General features: G+C 47.2%; 1 protein-coding gene across 1 annotated transcript in view; it reads right to left on the bottom strand.

Moving 5' to 3' along the window:
• The window catches only part of EPAS1 (endothelial PAS domain protein 1), an 83,617-nt gene that overhangs the window by 54,339 nt on the left and 10,353 nt on the right, over window positions 1–18,925 (bottom strand). The gene's annotated exons all lie outside the window — the stretch shown is intronic.

Raw genomic sequence — 18,925 nt, 5'->3', positions numbered from 1 at the left:
CTCTGCTAAGTACTGTGAAGTCTCTTGTGACCTGCAGAGGCCAGGGTCACTCATGGCCCAATCTGCGTACCGACCTTGAGGAGCTGTAGGTTAGTCAGGCTGCAGGAGAAATTTGAGGCTGTTGCTGAGTCTCCTCAAAACCCAAGTTCCAACGCTGCTGGGGAGAGACGACGTGGAGACCCTAAGAAGGGGAACTCTCAGGGAGCAGGAGGCCCCATCTCCGATTAAGTATGGCTCAGGAGGCATGAGGCAACACTGATCTCTGGCAAAGCGGTGGCGGGAGGGCTCTGCAGAGCCACCTCTGTTTGCCACCCTCCAGAAGAAGGGCTGAGAACACCACCATGATGCATCCAGAGCTATGGAGGGCAGGCAGAGCACTGGGCTCTCCCACATGGTTGCTTTATGCCAGGCGCTGCGTTCTAGTGGAATGATTGTCCAAGAAGATCTGGAAAACCAGTGTCCGCCTCCTTATGGTTTCAGTCCCTACTGATGCTTTCCACAAGGAGTTTTATAGACTTTGTCCTGTCTCTACGCTAAATATGTAACTGTGGTTTTGCTGCAATTCTGCTTTAAATATCAATGCCATGCTCCATGCTGAAGAATCCTGGGGTTTGGTAAACAAGCCAGAGCTCCTGCCTATAGCTTCTGTGGTCCTCTTTGTTGGATTCATGATTGCTACATACATCCTCACTGTTCTGGTCTCCTCTGTACTCTCTGTTCCTATTTTCTTACCACCCATAGCACCAGGAGTGAGATTTCTAATGTTCTCTCACTCTCTAATATTCTCCTGCATCTCAGTGTCCTCTCCTCACTTAAGACTATAGCTCCTTGAGGGCTGAGACCACAGATTCTACTTTGTTCTTGACCACCACGCACAGCACAGTAGGGGGAAGAGCACACGGTAGGCACTGAATATATGCTCAGTCACAGAACAACAGCATTTTAGAGTACACGCAATGTTAGCGTTTATCTAGTCCCATCTGGTCCCTTCGACATACAGTTGGGGAAACTGAGGCCTAGAGGGTATCATTCACTGACTCAAGCAGCACATCCTGTTGGAGCTAAGAGCAACTTTATGGGTCACTAAGACACACTGTTGGACACAGGCACTACTAGAATAACCCCCATGCTGCTCATGAGGAAACAGGTAGGGAGTGCTTAAGCAGCCTAGCCAAGATGCCTCCCCTAATAAGCAGCAGAGCCAGGACCAGAGCGCAGGCAGTCTGGCTCCAGGGCCTACACTGTTACCGCCATTCCAGAACCTTCCAGAAGCCCTGGAGGTGGGACACCCCCACCACCCCGGCATGGCATTTACCAACCGCCTTGACCGTGACCACCTGCATGCTTGTCCTCTCCTACCTGGCCCCCACTTAGACTGGAGCTCAAGAGGTCAGGAACAAAGGTGTCTCCTTCTCCTCTAATCCCCCAGGATCTCCAGGCCACTGCCTACTCTACAGAGGGCATTTATGGGAGAAAAAAAAAACACACACAAAAAACAAATCCCTCCATTATATAATTAATAATTATTAATAATTAATGATTATTAATCATTAAATAAGATAAAGTACACTAGGTTAGATAAGGCAATCGATCTCTTCCTCCTAGAATGCTGCGCAGTATCTCTTATACCTGTCCCCCTGCCCCAAGGAGGATCTAGGCATCTGTTAGGAGTGCAAATGCACAAGCCTCGCACAACCATCAAGTCCTACGGGAGGTTCATCCTCCAGGCAGGTGATCCTACCACTCCTTTCTGCAGCTTTATTCATGGTTTTCATTCCCTTATTCTTTCACTCTGTGCAGAAGATTTCGTGTTCGCCCACATCCTTAAGCCACTGGCTACTCCAAGATGTCTTATTTCCCTCAATACTAAGTAGGCAAGCTAGGACTGGAGGCTTAAATGAAAGTATCTTCCAGAAGCACAACTTGGTCCCCTGTGGGCGGGAGAGTCAGCAGTGATGCTAGATTTAGGGGTTTCCCAAACCCACACGACTCTGGCACGACTGAGGATGGAGGGACCTGCCCCAATCCCAGCAGCAGAGGGTCATTCCCTTTCACAGGGAACGCCACTCTTCTCTCAAATATTCAAAACAGCACCCACGCTACATTCCAAGGCTCTCCCTTAGGAAGACTGACCAGGCCCCATAATGATAGTTTTCTTGGCGAGAAGTAAGCACTACAGCTCAGCGCTCTTTTCTCTGTTCAGGACGTAAATGGGGTAGAGCGAGGGGTGTTCCCACTACCCGTGTATCTACAGCTCTCTATTGTTTCTATATTTTGTATCCTTGTTTCAAAAGCAAAAGCCCGAACACGAATTCTGCAAACCATCACGGTAATGGAATTTCAAGTTTTCCACCAAATTTCTCATCCATACAGCAGCCATGGATAAATAGATATAAAACCTACCAGAAGTAAAGGTGCACATCCCAGCAGTTTTCCTATATATGATGGCAGGCACAGAGAAAATGGGGCTGAATGCATCCTTTCTCACCTGCCAGAAAGCACGGGCCCACTGTGCTCCTGCTGAGCACTGTGAAGGCTTAGCAGCTATGTACTAGTAACTTCTCCTGACCCGACGCGCCATGATTCTCAGATGAACTGCTAGGAGGTCACCACCAGATTGGGTCACCTTTCCCAGCTTCCTGGTCACTGTCACACTGAGATTATTAGGGACTTTACTATGAAGGACCCACATCTCTGGTGTCTCCCCCAGTCTCTCAGCCCCAAGGAAACATTCACATTAGCAGAGGGCTCACACTCCTCTCTCATTTCCAGTGGATGGGGCAAAACTGCTTTCCCCCCAGAAAATAAAAAACATGAAAAATATAAAAAGACACAAATATTCTTATATAACACACTAACGCCTTTTAAAACCTTTTCTCATCCACGACTCCAACCCTGCACATCCCAAACCATAGCCCACTGGAGAATAATGGGCCTTCAGACCTCAAGGAGCCTTCTTCCAGGTGCTTGAGTCAGGAAGGAGGGGCTCTTCCCAGGAGCCTGTCCTTAGGGAACTTTTCTGCTCCACCTGGGAAGTTCAGGTCCACCAAAAAGATAAACCACATCTGTTTTCTTCTCCCCTTCAGTGTTAAACGAGCTACAGACCATGCCTAAATAGTAAACAATCTCTTTCGATTGGGAACTTCCCAACCCAGCACCGTAGCTGAAGTCTGTACCCACACCGAGCAGTACAGAAGTACGGCTCGTGCCGGCTGGGAGACTGGCTCCAGCCAAATCCATTTTCAGTGCCGAGCAGGAACATTCACTGGTTTTGAATTTCCCTACCCTTGACATTTAATGAAAATAGGCTCCAAACAGAGAACTCTGCCTCTCCTCTTAAGCCTTTTATAAGGTGCAGTCAGCTTCCCACTTTCGTAGCTGCTTTTAATACATGGCTTTAAGACTTACTGTGGAAAAACCTTGGCATCCAGGAGCTGCCCCAAATGACCAGGTTTCATTCTAACTAACCCCATAGCAGGTCTTGCCCACCATAGGGCATCACAACCGTCAAAATGGGTGGAGATGATGTCATTCCTTTTCTTGTGCTCCCAACATCTACATGCTATTCTCAAACCAAGATGGACTGCTCAAAGCATGTATACTATTTAGCCAAGGACAGATGACATCATAAAGGAACCCTTTTTTTCCCCCTTAGCAGTCCTATGTTCAAGTTTTTAACCATTAAATGACCTGTTCTTGTTGATCTATTTCATTTGACCTGCATGGCCGTGGCCAATGGCTTTCAATGGCCAACTGAGTCACCACTGTGTTTTTACATGAAACTGATTTCTAATCCCATATGGTTACATTGAAGACCCATTCAGCATCTTGGAAAGCTTTCTTGTCTGCAGACATATTGTTGGATGAAGTCTTCTTCCTCCTTTTGCCAGTTAGGCTACACAGGAGGTCTTCTTTAAAACAACAACAACAAAACAAAAGATAGAGGCACTTGGGTGGCTCAGTGGGTTAAGCCTCTGCCTTCAGGTCAGGTCATGATCTCAGAGTCCTGAGATCGAGCCCCACATCTGGCTCTCTGCTCGGCAGGGAGCCTGCTTCCCCCCCCCCCCCCCCCCCCCTCTGCCTGCCTCTCTGCAGACCTGTGATCTCTCGCTCTCTCTGTCAGATAAAAAAAATCTTAAAAAAAAAAAAAAAAAAAGATAGCATGACTATAAGCATGTTCATATAGAAACATGGGCATTAGGAATATGCAGAGAAATTTGAGTTTTCTTCTTCCTTTATAAAGGAGATCTCTAAGGTGGAGATGGTCAAGTACCAAAAATTCTTTCCTCTCAAAACAGCCCAGAAGGCAGAACCCAGGAAGGCCCTTCAAGGTAATAAACGTACATGTTCCCTGTTACCGCTTCCTGGTTTGGCCAGAGATAGCCCCTCACCAGTCTGTTCTCAGGATTATTTTCTGACCACCTCCAACTATACACACCTTCCCCACTGGTGTTCTTTTCAACCCTATACACGTGACCTCAGCTCCAATCTTCCCCTCAACCTCATCACATGTCCAGTTCGGATCTGAAATGCAAAGTCACCCATCCCTTAAAAAGAATACACCCGCACAAACACATCCCCACATACGCTACGCGCTCTCCCGTCAGGTGTACAAGGTAGATGTATACATATCTGCCCATCTTACTTGCATGCTTATAGATATTACATTGTTTCTTTCCCCCCAATTTAAAAAAGATCCGCATTTTCAGATAACGAATTTTCATCAAGTATCTACTACATAAAGCCATGCTAAATACTATGGAGCACCCGAGACATGTAAAACCGTAATCCATCCTGCCCCTCCTTGTAGGCAGACTACAAACAGCCAATGAAACAAGAGAGCTCCCTACACACGCAAGAGCAACAGATTAAATGGTGGTGGTGGCGGTGAGGGCCACACCTTGTGTGGGCTGGCAGAAACAGGCAAAAGGTGGTGGTGGGTTATTTCAGAAGACAGGATGATCACACCTGATACAATCAGTTTACTTTGGTTATCCACAAATATAGTTTAGTTAGTTAGTATTTGTTCTGTTTGCTAAAAGACTTCACAAGTATGGACACGATCGTCTCTGGCATCTACTCTACTTTTACTAGCCTTACCAAGTGTTTTGTCAAGCGCTGTTTTATAACGAATGTTTGAGTAAAATACAGCAGAGATGAATTAATTAAATTATGGTGGCTTTAAAAAAAATCTCCTTATTAACGTCGTCTAAGTTTAAAACTTTTTAAGAGTCCAGGCCCCTAGCCAAGGATCTTGCCTTTGGCTGGGTACTGAGTGAAGATTCTCGCTGATGACCCATGAGGTCCCAGCACAGTTTCGGGGGAGCTGAGCTTCTCAGAGCTCCAAATGCACCAACCACCTTCCTCCTAACCAGTGGAGACTGCTGCTCAGGCTAGGGCTCTTTTCAAATGTTAACAGATTGCTTTTTGGTAATGTCTCCATTTGGGGGAGGCTAAATTCATTGGTACAGGTACAACCAATCTCAGCTCCCACTACTGGGTGGGTATGGTTGTTGGGAGCAGTGTGTGAAGGATTCCAAGGCCGCCTATGTGCTGGGAGGTGCTGTGCTTGGTTAATCCTGCCTGTCCTGGGGCAGACTGCATGAAGGATGCTGGAGGGCTGTGCCTCTCCACCACTCCAGATACAATGGAGACAACACAGACCTTGGAGTGAGGGTCCCGCCTTCAAATGGGGGCTTGGGCACTCTAAATGGATGTCCTGGGGCAAGTCATTTTGCTTCTCTACTACTCAGCTCCTCTTCTATAAATGGAAATAAGATCTATTTCACAGGGTTGATACAAAGTAGTGGTTCTCAAAGCCTGGTCCCTGGACCAGCAGCAGCAGCAACATGTACCCCGGAACTTGTTAGATAAATTCTCAGGTCCCGCCCCAGACCTTCTGAATCAGAAACTCTGGGGATGGGGCTCCAGGATTGTGAATTCTGGTTCCGATGCAAGCTAAAGTTTAAAACTGTTATAAAGAGTCATACATTAAGTTAGAAGTCCTACAGCTCTTGTTTTAAGGACAGAAGTCATGTTTTTCCATCTGCCATGAAGTGACCAGCAAAGTGCCAGGCTTACCCAGGGTGGTCAACTCCAACTTCTTTTCCTTTCCTGCCAAAACACAAACTGCCCATGCAAGAACTTAGGGGATACGTAGGAGGCGGGGGTGTGTATATGGTTCCAGGTGGAGAAATTAGATAGCAGGGCAGTTCAAAGACCTCCACAACCCCTGGCAAGATGTCTGGGGGATTTCCTCGCCGAGGAGAGCAATGAAGATGGGTTCAGACTTCTGTCACCCATGCCAACAGTGCTTATTCTCAGGGTCACTCACGCCTACACATCCTGCTAAAAACAGGAAGGATTACAGAGCATAGGTCCAGCCCACAGAGGGCTTGCCTTTGTTAAATCTGGTCCAAAGATTAGCCCTTATTTCAGTCCCAAAGGTCTCCAGTTTCACTTGCTCCACAGTACAAACTTTGAGAACCGGTCGTCTACTGACGTGCCCGTGTCTCCCTCCCTTTCACCTCTTGGGCCAACAAGCATCACTACACTGACAGGCCCAGGGGTCTCGCAGGGCTAAACCACGGGGCCCAATGTTCACTCCCACATGGGCCAGCCTGTATGGGGCAATATATTCATTAGGACAAATAAACAGCTAATTGTTAGGGAAATTCAAATTAGAACCACAATGAAATACCACTTCCTGTCTCCTAGGATGGCTTTTAAAAATGAAAACAAAACAGGAAACAAGTGTTGGTGAGGATGTGGGGAAATTGGAACCTCCTTACGCTGTTGGTGGGAAGCTACAATGGTGCAGAGGTTATGGAAAACACTTGGTGGTTCCTCGAAAATTTAAACATAGGGGGCACCTGTGGCACCTGGGTGGCTCAGTCGGTTAAGCATCTGCCTTCTGCTCAGGTCATGCTCCTGGGGTCCTGGGATGGAGCCCTGCGTGGGGCTCCTTGCTCAGTGCGGAGTCTGCTTCTCCCTGTGCTCCCTGCCTGTGCTCTGTCTTGCTATCTCTGTCTGTCTCTCTCTGGCTCACTCTCAAATAAATAAAATCTAAAACAAACAAACAAAACATAGGGGGCACCTGGGTGGCTCAGCTGGTTGAGCAGCTAACTCTTAATTTCAGCTCAGGTCTTGATCTCAGGGGTGTGAGTTCAAGGCCCGCACTGGGAAAATTCAAACATAGATCCAGCAAATCCACTCCTAGGTTTACACCCCAAAGAACTGAAAGCAGGGACTCACACAGATATTTGCACACCCATGTTCTAGAAGCATTATTCACAACAGCCAAAGGTAGACTCAACCCAAATGCCTATTTAGAGAAGAATAAGCAGAAGGCAGTATATGCAACAATGGAATATTATTCAGCCATTAAAAGGAATGAAATTCTGACATGTGCTACATTCAACATGAATGAAAGTTGGACACATTCTATTAAATAAAGTCCACCAGACACAAAAGGGCAAATCTGTATGATTCCAATTGCAGGAGGCATTGAGAGTAGTCATACACACAGAGAAGGCGGAAGAACGGTTACTGGGGGCTTGGAGCAGGGTGGGATGGAAAGTTACTGTTTAATGGATGTTTCAGTTTGGGAAGATGAAGTTCTTGAGAGGGCAGGTGCTGATGGCTGCATACCAGTGTGAATATACTTAATGCCAATGAAATGCACACTTAAAAATGGCTTAAAAGATAAATTTTATGTTATATATATTATATATTGTTATATGCATATATAATGTTATATATATATAACATATATAATGTTATATATATGCATATAACAATATATAATAGACATATTATATATACATATTTTTTCTTTTTACCACAATGGGGAAAAAAATGTCATTAACCACCTTTACCTACCACCATCACCAAAGGAAAAAGACACCACAAGGTCAGCTTCCTACTGTAGTCTTTAAGTCTCAAAGTAAATGTCTTGAACCAAAAAGGACTCCAAAACATCTCCATGTTTGAAATCTAAAATGATGGGACGCCTGGGTGGCTCAGTTGGTTGGACGACTGCCTTCGGCTCAGGTCATGATCCTGGAGTCCCGGGATCAAGTCCCGCATGGGGCTCCCAGCTCCGTGGGGAGTCTGCTTCTCTCTCTGACCTTCTCCTCGTTCATGCTCTCTCTCACTGTCTCTCTCTCAAGTAAACAAATAAAATCTTTAAAAAAAAAAAAAAAAAGAAATCTAAAATGATGACAGCTACACCTTTTCAAGACAAACAGCACTCCCAGTTTTCTTTGGTTTGCCAAGCTCAAAGGGTATCTGATGGGGAAAAGAGACACTCAGGTGAAAACAGAGATTTGGCTGTGGCTCTCTGGTGTGCTCACCCGGTGGCTTCAAAATCCCCATCCTTCTTCCTGTTAATAAAGGTTTGCTTCGACCTTTCCATTAGCCCACAAACTACTATTAAAAAAGCCATTTATCAGATTAACACGGAGTACTGCAAAAGTCATCTGCACGCAGCGTGCAGGTTTCCACGTAGGGGTTGCCATGCCAACAGCTGCTCCGTGTTCATTGTACAGAGTATCAATTTCAACAAAGTCTGGCTTCATAGTTCTGAGGACCGACTCAGTCTGGCCGTCCCACCCCATTTCCCAAATGTGCACACATGGCAAAGAGCCCACCGAAATCAGGTGAGGACCAGGAAAGGGAGCAATGGCAAAAATAACTTGCTAAATGTCTACATACTGCAAACGCTGTAAACCAGGCAACATATTATTTCCTCTCCCTCTCAGCCCCCTCCTAATTCCTCAGGAGTACAGTCGGGGAATTTGATGTAATAACAGTCTCACCCGTAATTCTAGAAAAAGGAGTTCAGGGTGAATAAATTGAAGGAGAGACTATAATTATGCAAATTTGTTGTAATAGATTATTTGCCCAGACAGCAGACAACTGTAAACAAAAGGGGGTAAGACACTTGGATTCTACTGGTGCTGATTTCGATTGCAAGCCTTAAATGATGCCTGAGAGGTTCTAAATAAATGCATTTAAATTGACTAGCATTATTGTGCTTTAGAAGGTTTAGATTTAGAAGAAAAGTCTGAAACAGAAATGATTCGTCTTGACTCAAGAGTAAACCTAACAAGCAATTTCCAATCACAAGCAATGAACCCCAACCTCAACTCCTTATTAAATCAAAGAAATAGCCAATGCAGCTTAAAAATGATTCAAAGAAAATTAAGCAAACGCTGTAGACACCTGACCTTCAAAAGAATAGGCATCATCTTTATGTTGAAGTGAACTAAAATCCATGCCACACTTTGAAGGGCCATCAGCAGAAGAGAATAGGCATAGCTCATCTCAACCCTTGAAAATATTCAGCTTTCAGGATTGAGATAGAAACATTGTATTGATACCATTTACTGTAGCTGATTTTTAAAAATCTTATAACTGTAACAAATCTGAATGATACTATATACACATTAATGTTTCCAATATCAGGAATACACCACTGTGTAAAGAAGAAAGGGTGCCTTTCACAAGATATGGATTGTGTCACAAAATTTCAGAATGGCAAAACCAATTAAAATTTTAAATGGAGCTTATTTGAAGTCTTGGGCATAGGAACACCACTGAAGAAAAACTTGTTCTCCCAGCTAGTCGCTCCTTGCTCAAAGCAGATATATGGGCCACACTGGGAGAGCATCTTATCCAAAGTGAGATGCAGCCCAGGCCTGACAGCCCTATGGTCGCAGTGTCATTTATGCAACCATGTGAATTATTGTCAGCCTAGAGAAAACCCTACATGGGTTTAAAACAAATGACCAGCTCCCGCCCCCCCAACCCCCGCCAAAAAAAAAACCTTTTAATTTATAGTAATTTCTGGGATAGCAGAGCTAATACACTGGTCAGGAATATGGGAGAGATGCTGCTTTTCAGGTTTGAGAATAATCTTTGGGCTGGTTATAGCTTGTTTGCTGAGCCAAGACATGTCAGCGAATGGGGCTGCATTAGGAGAGATCTGTAAGCAGAACTTATTACAGCCACCTAGGAAATTTTTGTACCATGGTAGCTATGAGATAACTGATATATTGCTGTATAGAAGATGCATTTTTCACAAGATACAATATGATAGCATTCTGGATTACACATCCCTATTTATTATGTAGAAGGAGGTTCAAGAAAATGTTAACAGTGGTTACCTCTGGGTGGTAAAATTTCCCTGATTTTTTTTTTTTACCTTGATACCCTCCTGTACTAGGACTTTTTACAGGGAAGATGTATGTCTTTTTATAATAATAATTTAAAAAAACTTAGTTACTTTAAAAATAATTTTAGAGGAGAGACATGTGTGGGGACTGGTGTGTGTGTGTGTGTGTGTGTGTGTGTGTGTGTACACATTCCTAAACAGTCTCCCCAACTACCCTTATGCTAAAGTCTTCCACCAACCACTATGGGGAGACCCGTCCCTCCTGCCCTCGACCCACAGGGCCCAGAGCACACCTGGGTGACATTTATGTGCGCCCATCCTCCCTCCATATCCTGCTCCCCAGCCAGCAGTGTCAGTCAGTGAGCTGCCCCCGCGCTGGGGGCAGCCATTCAAGAAGCAAGGAAATATTATGCAAGAGCACAGGAAGTCAGAGGAGACAGGATTCTGGGCAGGCCTGGCAAGGAGTCTGTGTGAACTCCAGTGAACAAGTGGACTTTGCTCAGCAGGGCTGAAGCCAGCAGAGAGCCTTCCCAGGGCGGCAAGTCAGAGCTGTCCACCTCAGGTCTCTGGCCAGTGGGCGGCCATCCAGAACTTGATGTACCTGATTAAAGGCAGATAAAGCCAAATCCTAATATTTCTACTCTTTTGGCCCAAGTTCAAGGTGACTCCCCAACACTCACGCACGGTGACTCACCTCTGTCCCACAGAGCGCTCCCTTCCCCCCAGGACAACATGACTCCATTCAGTAATGTTTGAACCCGCTCCTCTCAGGGCCCTCCGGTTTCCTACCTTAGGCTTGCTGCCCACTGCCTCAGATCACGGGGCTTACGCCCACTGTCTCATGTCCGTATCAAGCCTGAGCACCCCAGATATGTTCATTTATACACACACATACACATAAATATCTACTCCTGCGTATATGAGTCAGGGCAGTAATGACACAATTTCTATTCCCAGCCCCAATCCAACCAGCAGGCAGGGATAGAACAGTGTGGCAACAGAGGATCTGAGGGAGTCCACAACAGACCACAGCATGGTTGCGGCAGGTGGGAGCCAGGTCTCTTGGTGAAGGGTGCTCTCACTCACCCCAGCAGCCTGCCTCCCTCTCCTCTGGCATTAGGAGGCAAGCCACTGCCCCTCCTCATAGCACAGCTGTCCCCTTTACAGAGACCACTGGGCAGTGTGCATTCTGTCATGCCTCAACCCCCATCCTTCTTTTTTTTTTTTTTTTTAAGATTTTATTTATTTATTTGACAAGAGAGATTACAAGAGAGGCAGGCAGAGAGAGGGAGGAGGAAGGAGGCTCCCCACCGAGGAGAGAGCCCGATGAGGGGCTCAATCCCAGGACCCTGAGATCAACACCTGAGCCACCCAGGCGCCCCAACCCCTGTCCTTCTTAAGGGCAGTCCTGCTGCTATTGTGGAAGTGGATCCAGCCCTCTTCTCTAGCATCCCCCCATACCCCATAGTGACTGCCATGTCTCTGCCCCTGTCCACTTTAACGGAATCTCCTCTTGGAGTTGGGGGTGGGGGGCGTGGATTGGGCAGTGGGTTTCAGGGAAATTGGAAAGGCTTCCTCCAGGCTCCCTCTGATCACCTTCAATAGCTCATTCTCCTTCCCTAAGGAAGCACTGGAAACCAGGATCCCCTTGGCTTCACTTCACAATAGAACCCTAAAAGGATCTTGGTGTCTGGTTCCCTCCTATTGGCCCATTTTAAAGGTGGAAAAACTGAGGCTCAGAGGTCACTGAGCTGGTTAGCACTCCTCTTTCCTCTCCACCAGACCACAGAAATTCCATGAGACACCCAAACAGGACATTCCCCAAGCAGAAAGGGACTAGAAGAGAGAGGTGGCATGGGAGGACCAGACAGAAAAATGGGGCTGTGGTCCGAGGACGCCCACTCCCCTCGGTCTCTGTCAAGAGCGATCAGAACCAGTCATCTAGGGAGCGACACCCACCCAGTCACTGCCCCTGGCCTGACAATCGCTAATTGTGGTGAGAACCAACAGTGGTGCTCTCCTGGGACTCTGCTGTGTATTTCCAGACGCCACCAACACACAATGGCCCCCACTCCTCTGGTGTAAACACTGCCAAACAGGACAAACAATAACACCATCACAGCACAAAAATCAGGTGCCCAGAGAGACAGGAGGAAGAGGCTAGGCCTGGGGGTTTGTTAACATGGGCTCCACCACTTTCTGGCTTTGTGATCACATTTTTATGTCACAATGGTTTCATCTATGTGAGGAGAATGACAACTACTTTAACCTTCATCATCAGCTTTGGGGAAAAAAAATTAAGCAACAAATGCATTTAAGAAACAAAAGTGCAGAGTTGAAGACAAAGACCCAGCAAACCTAGATTAATTATTTCACTTAGCAATTATTTTCAGGAGCAGCAACTACGTGCCTGGCACTCTGCAAACACCAGGGATATGGGGATGAGCAAGTCAGCACAGTCCCTGCCCACTATCTGAAAGTAGCAACAGATAGTAAGCAGACACACACACACACACACACACACACAAACCAAAATCAAAAACCAAAAACAAAACCCCCAAAAAACAGCAAGTGGTAAGTCTTTTAAAAAAAATATAGAGGAGACCAGGGATGGAGGGTGGACATTAACTGAGGGAGGTCAGAAAAGTCTTCCCAAGGTGTAACAGAAGCTGAGACCTCAGGCTCAATCAAGTGAGCTGGCTGGCTGGGCAATGGGATGCAGGAAAGACATGTTCAAGCACAAGAGGGAGCAGGAATGCTGCATATCTGAGGCCAAGCATCGTGGTCCCTGTATGGCAGAGCTGGTGTCCTCATACCCAAAGCCTCTTCCCACCTCCAGCAACACTAGGAGGCCAAGGTTATCGTCATGGCACTGGTAAGCCTCCCAATTCTGAACCTTGCAGTAAGTTGCCTGACCTTTATTTTAAAGACCCCAGGCCAGGCACTCTGTCCCTTCAAGAGTCCACAATTAGGTCTTACTCATAAGATGCGAAGCAGCAGGGCGCCTGGGTGGCTCAGTGGGTGAAAGCCTCTGCCTTCAGCTCAGGTCATGATTCCAGGGTCCTGGGATCAAGCCCCGCATCAGGCTCTCTGCTCAGCAGGGAGCCTACTTCCCTCTCTCTCTTTCTCAGCCTGCATCTCTGCTTACTTGTGATCTCAGTCTGTCAAATAAATAAAATCTTTAAAAAAAAAAAAAAAAAAAGATGGGAAGCAGTGGGTGGGACCTGAGCAGATGGGGTGTGGATACAGCACTTTAGGTCAAGAGATCTGGGAGTGCTAAGTCAAAGGGGAATTTCCACTTACAGCAAGATGGCATTCTGGCATGGTCCCTCTTTCTCCACAGGCGAGGGGAGAGCAGGCCAGGCAGGGAAAAGGACATGTCCCCAGTCAGACCATATCTCAGGAGTCTTGGAAGTTTCCTTGGCCTCTTGGTGTTACCAGATTTCCTCTCATCTCAGAGCATGGGAAAAATATAACTCATAACCCGAATCACTGTTGGTAAGAGCCCATAATCCTGAAAAGCATCTCCCTCCAGATTCTCCTGAGATTCCCTTCCAGCTACTGTCAGATTGCTGCAACAAGGAACGATGGGCCCAACGATCATACTGCTATGCTTGTTAATAATGATGGCTTAACAAACTGCACTTTATACTTTCAAAGGTCTTTGTAGTGAGATAGTGGTTACAAAAAGGATTTTTAAAGTATAATATGCTTTTTAAATGCATGGTTTTACTGAAACTCTAGCTCATTTCAACCTCATGACAGCACTCTTAGAAAGCAGTTAGTGTGTCTAATCCCCCTTTTGGAATGTGAAACATGCAGAGAGGTTAAATTACCTGTTTAAGGTCACACAAGTTAGAAAGGGATCTAGAACAGTCTTTCCGACTTCTAGAGACTTTGGGAGCTCCTCTGACCTTCATGTGGAGGCAAGCTTTGCCAGGGACACAAAACAAGTGAAGATTTACAATCTGTTTTGCCAAACAGATTGCAAATACTCTGGAGCATTCACAGTCTGTTTGGCCAAACAAAGGCTAAGACATATGGAACTCTTGCAGTCACCCTTTGACACTGATTTTGGAGGCAAAGAAATCGTCCCTTTTCAATGTAAACATGTGCCCTGCCATGGCCCAGAAGATCTAAGTCAAGGAGAATCAGAGCCATTGTCACTACCCCTGTAATACTGGAATCCACAGAAGGAGCTACAGGCAGTACAGAATCACAAGGCTTATGTTAATCTGAATAGGGAAAATAGTTTCAAGTGTCCGCAAATGAATGGCTCGGGAAAGAAGAGATCAATGTTCACCATCAGCTCAGAACTCTTTTCTGCCTACATTCTCTAGTCACCAGGGTTTCCCAAGGCCCAGAGGCGGCCAGAGGCTGTGGTGACCACAGCACCATCAGCATGCCCGGTCCTCCTCCCCTCACTGATCTAAGTGGGGAGAACAGTTTGCTAGGAGTTCAGCAGAGACAACACTGAAATTTTGCAGGAGTTTTTACATTGGAAGGGAAGGGGAAAAGGAAGAAATGCAAAGGAATAGATATGGTATAGTCCCACGCTCCAGACAGGCCTCAGGGAGTCACAGGTGAGCTCAGTTGGGACACCTATCTTCTCCTCCCTGAGGCCTGCCTGGAGCTGTGGTTAGGTAGATGCCCAACTCAAACTTCTAGCTCTGGACAGACTGGAGTAAACATCACTTTCTAGCCAATGGGGTTTCTTAGGATATCCCCAAGGCAGCTTCCTAGGGATTGCCCAAGGCCCAAACAGCCCTGTCTCTGGGCTACCCTGGGCTCTGCAGCTATCGGTCACCCGTAGTGCAGATGAGGAAGGCCCTGTCACCGGCCTCCAGAGGCCCTTCCCTGGGTTCAGGCCCCATGTTCAGCGAGCTGCACAGAGTAGGTACTTTAAGGACTGAGCGCACCACTGAATAAGGCTATCATGCCAGCACTGGGTAGCCGTTTCCCAGTTCTGCAACCAGTTATTGATTATCAAGGGGACAGAAAAGGGGTAAGAGATGGAGACCTGCAGATGTCATGATGAGATCACATCCCAAGCCGAGCACATTCAGGCGCACCACTGGAGAGCACGCACTGAAGGGACTCTGCTGGCCCCCAGTGATTCTCGGGACTTCTGGCCAAGGCTCACAAGGTTCCAGCCATGACCTCGAGCACTTCTGAATACCTCTGGGGGAAAGTTACACATGCTGGAGGAGGGAAAAGGTTCCAGCTGCCTACCCCGGTGACTCCACAAAGACAAGTCCTTTCTTCTCTTCTGGCAGCACCTGCCCAAGAACCTCAGAGCCCAGGCTTTGGAGAATGGTATAACCACAGAACAGGAGAGGAGAGGGTCAAGGAACAGCTCAGCTGGGGTGCTCTGAGCGAGGAATGCTCTCACAGTTACTGGTAGAGGCTGACAAAGCGGCGATCTGACTCGGATGCAGTTGTCTCTCTCCCTGTGAAGAGCGGGGGACTGAAGGGACTTCCCTATCTCTCTACAGTGCTCAGAGGCTTAGAACCTGGAATGAGAAGGAACCTGAAGGAATGGGTGGATGGGTTTATCAAATCATTAAGGGGACAAAGATTTTATCATCAAAATGAGAATGCAGGATGATGGTGGCTGGACCCCTCCCTGGAACCTAAAGGGAGTTATTTTAGCCTATGGTAAGCTGTCCCCTGCTGGCTTTGTACACTAAGAGGCGTTTATTGCCTTTAGGGATGGGCATAGTCCAAATCGGAGGATATTTCCAGTCGTTGAGGTTATTCTCATGGAGAATAATCAATGCCTGCTCCAGGTACCCCGGGGTATTCACTTGAGAGCCAGGCTCCCGGTTGGCAGGTAACTGAGGTGGCCTAAGCAGCTCCCCCATGTCTCACTAATTCTCAACAGAGGCAGCGGTTGCTCCGGCGGCCCCAAGGCAGCCCAAAGATTCCATTGCGATAGGACTCAGGAAGGACTATTCCTACTTCCCCTATACCAGCCCAGGCATGGTCCTCATCTCCTGTCCATTACCAGCGCTCTGGTCTCAGCTGTGGAAGGAGCCAGCTCAGCGGTCCTGGCATGCCCGGCCTGTTTATTCCTGCCTCTTCCTCTGGCTTATGCTGTTCACCCCAACTGGAACGCCCCATACCCACACGCCTATCTGAGTTCTACCCGATGTTCAAGATCTAGATTTAATGCTCCTCTGCTAAATGGCCCTCCAGGCAATGCTGACCTTCTCCCTTTCTAACTATTCACAACGCACTAGATTTACCCTTATTCACACTCACATAATTATGACTAACATTCCTCTGTTTGCTCCATCTTTTATCTGAGTGAGTTTCCTAACTACCCAATAAGACAGTAACATCTTGGGGCGCCTGGGTGGCTCAGTGGGTTAAGCCGCTGCCTTCGGCTCAGGTCATGATCTCAGGGTCCTGGGATCGAGTCCCACATCGGGCTCTCTGCTCAGCAGGGAGCCTGCTTCCCTCTCTCTCTCTCTGCCTGCCTCTCTGTCTACTTGTGATTTCTCTCTGTCAAATAAATAAATAAAATCTTTAAAAAAAAAAAAAAAAAAGACAGTAACATCTTAAAGAGGGGCCTAGAGTCCTCATCAGCATAATCATCTTGCAGTGTTGTAAACAAACAATTTTAGGGATTCTTTATCTCAAAACTAGACTATAACCCCTGAGGGCAGGGTCCATCTAATGGTTCTTTGCAACTTCATTGCCTGGCATGACCCCTGACTGTGGCAGGTAAACTTATACGCATTTACACACAGACCTCACTACATGCATGGTAGGTGATCAAGGAGAATGAGTCAGTTGATCTGAGCAAAGGTTTCTGCCTGTGCTTCAACCCCCTGTACTAAACACCCCAAATTCTGGACACAGAAACACTGAGTCTATAAAGAACCACCAGGCACCCAAATGTGGGCCTGTATACTGGGTGCCATACACAGGAAGAAAGAACAGAAAAAGAGGACCATCCCTTGTTCCCCCTGGCCCTTTACCCCAATCACTACCTCTACAGACTGGGGACCAGTTCCCTCCCCTCTGTCTACCCTCAAATCCCTTTAGCTGAGGAGGGAGAGGAGGGGATAGGAGGGAAGGGGACATCCCCCCATGGGCTCCACCCCTTCCTGTGGGCTTTCTTTTGTTAAACATTTGTTAAAATCAAACCTGAATAATACTGCAAGTTTAATAGGAAAAAAGAAAAGAAAAAGACGACTGGTTCCTGCTCAGGAAGGGCTTACCACCTAAATGTTTTGGGGACAGACATACACACAAACATATTCGAAAGCAAGTTATAAAAGCATCATACAAATAATAAAATACAGACTGAAGACTATATAGATAAGGGGTAACCGATGCACTGCTGATCAGGGAAGGCTCCCTAGGGAAGGTGATTTCTGAGCTGAGAGCTGTGTACTCTCCTGTACACATTTTCTTGGCTGGTCTTTCACACTTTGAGACTAAAGCTGGAGTACTTGTTAGCTGGGCGGACACTTGCCTGGGTGTACCGGGCAGGCTTTCCTGAAGAGAAGCATTAACATAATACTAGCCTGATGCTTGCATTTTACGTAAAATCCAGTAACCACAAGACCTGCCTATGGTTCCCCCAAGTTTTCCTTTTCCTTTTTAAAGGAAAACGAGTAAAGGGCTCAAACCTACATGAATGAGAAAAGCAGAACCCAGGGGCCGGCTTTCCAAGCAGCCTGAAGGACAGCAAAAATGCAAGTCTATGATTTAAAAAAATGAAGTAGGATTTCAGGGACTTGAAATACAGAAAGTCTGACAGAGCCCAGCAAAAAGTGAGACATCCTAGCCCTTAAGCAACACGGAATCTAGTTGGAAAGACAGAACACATAAAATGTCGTTAGATAACAAGGGAACAGAATCTGGCAGGCTCTTTGGCAAACCTACGGAAGAGCCACAGAGTAGAGAGGAGGCAGCGACAGGGGAATTACCGTGGAAGGCTTTGCTGGAGTGGGAGCCCTTGGGCTCACCCTAGGAAAGTGGGGGATATTTGAGTAGAGAGAGAGGAGGGAAGCATCCAAGATAGAAGGACTTGGTTGAGGGGAATCCAGGTGGGATGGGGTCCTGTGATCTGGGGGGAAACATGCTCTTAGGGCAGAGGGAGGGGGGCTACATGCCTGGCGACGAAGTTACAAAGAACCATTAGATGGTTAGATATCACCCTGCTCTCGGGGGTGACAGCATGTCCAGGGGATGGTAGATGGGGAGAGAGCTGGGGTGGGGTCCTGTACGATCAGTGAGATGAACTTGCAGGGCCGTGTAGGCTGCTCTTGGGAAGGAAACTGGGCCAAGGATCCATGTCTTCATTCAGGCTCTGAGCGAAGCTAACTCTTAGAGATCTTTAGGAGAAGCACTCAAATCCGCCACAAAAGAAACCCCTTTCCCACCCTGAAGACTCTCTGTGCTCTGAGGCCATGACCACCCTGCCTAAAATAGGGGCAGTATCAGCACCATGCAAACCTCTTCTGAGAGGCTAGGAAAGCTATTTTTGCAGCCAGCCTGCTCCCTAGCCTGTCAGATAGCAGGGAAATGCACAGGGCACCAATTTCTACGCAGCATAAGGCTCCAGAGAGCAGGGCCACACAGTGGACTCCAATTTCCTCGGACTTCTTGACTACCCCTAAGGGCCTCGCCTAATGGGAGGGGCACATCAGCGGAGCCAGGACCTGCAGGGCGGAGCCAGGACCTGCAGGGCGGAGCCAGGACCTGCAGGGCGGAGCCAGGACCTGCAGGGCG

The sequence above is a fragment of the Mustela nigripes genome, chromosome 7 (genome assembly GCF_022355385.1).
Source record: "Mustela nigripes isolate SB6536 chromosome 7, MUSNIG.SB6536, whole genome shotgun sequence".
Lineage (NCBI taxonomy): Eukaryota > Metazoa > Chordata > Mammalia > Carnivora > Mustelidae > Mustela > Mustela nigripes.
Note: the sequence above shows the minus strand (reverse complement) of the source record. Positions and strands in the feature narration are given on the sequence as shown.